We start from the raw sequence: 4,459 nt of genomic DNA on the forward strand, positions 1-4,459 counted from the left end.
CCCTGCAGGCAACGGTGTTTGATTATAGAAAGAACAAGTAGGACATCTCTTTATAATGTCCTTAGCTTGTTGCCAAGTAATGGAAAATTCTTTCTTTAGGCCTTTACTATTGACATGATGCTTCTTATGAAATTCTGAGGCCTGCAACATGCTTCCAATCAATAATTGATCAATCTCAGCATTGCCTTCTGCTAGAAGACCAGGCCGACCTGTATGGGACCAGATGTGTGTTATTTACATCGGACAAAGCCTGTTCCTGATTATGTCTTGTACCTGAATAAACAATAAAGTCAACTCTGTGTCATCTGGTATAAATTCAGTGGTTTCAATATGAAGATAACTCTTTCTGCATATTGTGAATCTGTAACTATATTAAGAGGTTCTTTAAAATCCCTTAGCACCATAAGAATGGCATATAATTCTGCCTTTTGGACAGAATTATAAGGGCTTTGTTCCATCTTACTCAATTCATCTGACTTGTAACCTGCTTTCCCTGATGTATTTGCATCAATATAGAACGTACAGGATCCAGTTATTGGAATATCACATACAATTCTAGGAAGAATCCAAGAAGTTCTCTTTATGAGGTTAAGTCTATCACTTTTGGGATAGTTGCTATTAATTTCCCCCAAAAAATTAGCACAAGCTCTTTGCCATGGTTCATTGTCTTCCCATAACTTTTTTAATTCTTCAGTAGTGAAAGGCACTATAATTTCTGATGGTTCTATACCTGTTAGTTGAGGAAGTCTCAGCTTACCTTTTATAATGTATTCAGAGATTTTTTTACACATAAGTTTTTAATTTTTTACTAGTTTTATGAAGTTTAAATATCTACTCTAAAATAATATCTTCCCTCTGCTTTAAAATCCCTGTAGGAGAAATTCTGGAAGGCAGTATGACAAAGATGCAACTAAGATTTGGGTTCACCTTATCCACATGTGCCTCCTGTAATTTTTCCTCAATCATTGTCAGTTCCTTTCTGCTTCAGCTGTCAATTTTCTGGGACTACTCAAATCTTCATCACCATCTAAGGTTTTGTTTAGATGAACTATTAGATCAGGTGTTATCCCAACAGCTGGTCATAGACTGGAAATGTCTCCTAACAATCTTTGGAAGTCATTAAGAGTCTTTAACCGGTCTCTCCTAATTTGTGCTTTTTTGTGTCCTCATTTTCTCTAACCCTATTCTGTAACCTAGGTAATTAATAGAATCTCCTCTTTGAATCTTTTCAGGAGCAATTTGTAACCCCCATTTAGGCAAGACTTTCTTTACTTCTTCAAACATCCTTTCTAAAGTATCATTATTTGATTTGAGTCAGACAACAAAATGTCATCCATGTAATAATAAATTATGGACTTGGGAAATTGCTTGCAGATTATTTCCAATGGCTTACTTACAAAATATTGGCACAATGTGGGACTATTGTACATCCCATGTGGGAGGACAGTCCATTGTTATTTCCTAGTAGGCTGAGAATTATTATATGTAGGCACTGTGAAGGCAAATTTTTCTCTATCCTTTTCTTGTAACGGTATAGTGAAAAAACAATCTTTCAAATCAATAACTATAAGAGGCCACCCTTTTGGTAATAAAGAAGAAGGCAAAGGTATTCCAGATTGTAGTGAACCCATAGGTCAAATTAGCTTGCTGACAGCTCTTAAATCTGTCACCATTCTCCATTTACCCGATTTCTTTTTTACAACAAACACATGAGAATTCCAAGGGCTGGTTGATTCTTCAATATGGTGAGCATCTAGTTGCTCTTGCACCAGCTGTTCCAATGCCTGTAGTTTATCTTCAGCTAGAGGCCACTGTTTGATCCATATTGGCTTCTCACTTAGCCATTTTAAAGGTAGGGTTGCTGGTACCTCTAAAGGTTTGGTATTTGCTGTATGTTCTTGTGCAGCCTGAATGGCTGGTGACCTTTTTCCATAATACCTCATCATATTCTTCCCAGACTTACTAGTTCCTAAAACTACAGGAATGTTAATCTTGGTATACCATTGCTGTAGCAGGTCACTGCCCCATAAATTTATGGCAATATTGGCTATATATGGCCTTTATCTTCCTATTTGCCCTCCAGGCCCTATGCATTCAACCATCTTGTCCTTTGTTTTACACGAGATAGGGTTCCAACTCCCAGGAACTGAACATCTACCTCTTGAAGAAGCCAATTTGGATGCCAAGATTCTGGAGTAATGATATTTACATCCACACCTGTGTCTAATAAGCCTTCAATCTATAAAAATGCCATTTATATAGACTCTTAGCTTTGGTTTTTGATTATTAATAGAAGTCTGCCAAATGTATGTTTTCTCTTACCCACTGGATTTTTTGACTCATCCTTCACATGTTATTCATCAGTTAGACTAGTATTACTTTTTACAGCAGACATTGGAGTTTTTAATTTTCTTGGTGAGACACATTCTCCATTGTAACTGGGAATGACTGGGCCACTTTTCGCTTGGGGGACTGCGAGAGGACCCTCAAGGGGTTTACCGATGGTATCTGGTTGCCTTGTCTGTCTGTTGTTGACCTTCATTCATTGGACCAATGTTGGCCTTTACCACATCTACATATACCTGAAGGTTGAGGTCTCCTATTATTTGTCATTCCCAGAGGAGATATTATTCCTAGAAATTCTGTGCCTGCAATTCCCTTTCAGATGTCATAATTTACCATAATTAAAACACATGGCAGTGTGATGTCTCCACATTGCTTTGGAAATCACTTTTCCTACCCAAGATTCATTATTATAGCCAAATGTCTCAACATTCTTTGTATGCTACATCCATTTCTCCATAGGTGCTGATCTAGACTTTAAAGGCCCAATTATCTTTTTGCATTCTATGTTTGCATTCTCAAAAGCTAGAGATTCAAGAAGTATTCATCTAGCTTCTGGATCTATTACGCCTATTTGAAGAGACTTAATTAATCTTTACCAAAAGTCAGTAATGGTGCAGATCTAGACCTTAAAGTCCCAATTATGTTTTTGCATCTTATGTTTGCATTTTCAAAAGCTAGAGATTCAAGAAGTAATCATCTAGCTTCTGGGTCTGTTACCCCTATGTCCAGAGCCTTAATTAATCTTTGCAAAATGTCAGTAAAGGGTTCTCTGTCCCTGCCTAATCCTGGTATATAATTTGACCCCTTTTGCTGGATCTTGTATCCTATTCCAAGCATTTAACCCTGCTTTGTGACATAATGACAATACTTCTTCTTTGTAAAGAGCTTGGACCTGTGGATCAGCATACACTCATTCACCAAGAATTTGATCTTGGGAAACCTCCACATATTTTCCTATTCCTTGCTGTTCTATATGTTTGGATTCTTATCTGAAATAAATTCCAAACATCAAGAAATGTCCTTCATCTAAAACTGCAGACACTAACTGAGAGAAATCATGGGGTGTAGCTCTGACATTAGAATCCCAAGTCCTTATCATTTCCTTAACAAATGCAGAGTGCAAGCCATAATTAATGACATCTTGCTTAATTTCTTTTAGATCATTCATTTCTGTTGGCATCTATCTAGCTTCTTTGACTCCCTTTGAGCCTTTAGAAGTTGATGCTTTGTCAGAATAAATTACAGGATATGTCGCTAAAACCCTGGGTAAGCCAGGTCTAATAGCTGTTGGTGACATTGTATGCTGTCCTTGTGCCTTCTCACTCTGTTCACCAGCTCCAATAATTTCTTCAATCATTTCAAATCTTTTTATCATTGTCTCTTTTAAATCTTGAATCTTCTGACCTGCATGTGTTTCTTGTGATTTCACTAAGGTATCAATTTTATGGTCCCCATTCTGCACCTGTGCTCCCAAGGCTTTAATTTTTTCCTTCAAAGATAACATGTCCTCCTGAAACTTTTCTTGTATATTATGCAGATTCCTGTCTTGGAGATACATTCTGTCTGTTACCTTATCAAAACTGTGATAACATCTGAACGTCAAATTCAACAGCCTTAACCCTTTCAGGTAACTTTGTAGTACCCTTGGATATGGAATCAGTTTTGTCTATCATAGTATCCACTTGTTCAGATAACCTCAGATTTGCAATAATTTTAATCCTTTCTACTAGTCATTAATTATTAGTCCATAAAGATTGTATCATTCTTAGGAATGCCACATTCTTCCTTAATGATAGAATATGAAAAAGAAAACTGAAACCTAGTAACCAGTAAATTAAGGTATCACCATAGTAATATAAACCTCGCATGATATAATCCATTGTATTAGTAAACAAAGCAGTAAAATTTGCATTGGAAATGAAAACTGCCATATTACCTATTATCCAGAAGGTGACACTGTTGCCGAGTCATAACTAGAACTGAGATCACAGGCCCAGACAACAGCCCTATGCACAATCAGGAAGTGAGCCTAGTCACTCGAAGCAGAGCTGAAAGCCAGAGCACCAGCGGAGGGCAGTGGCTGCTTTTTTAAAGAGAGAGAGACCATGCCCCA

Source organism: Microtus ochrogaster, unplaced genomic scaffold, assembly GCF_000317375.1.
Source record: "Microtus ochrogaster isolate Prairie Vole_2 unplaced genomic scaffold, MicOch1.0 UNK151, whole genome shotgun sequence".
Lineage (NCBI taxonomy): Eukaryota > Metazoa > Chordata > Mammalia > Rodentia > Cricetidae > Microtus > Microtus ochrogaster.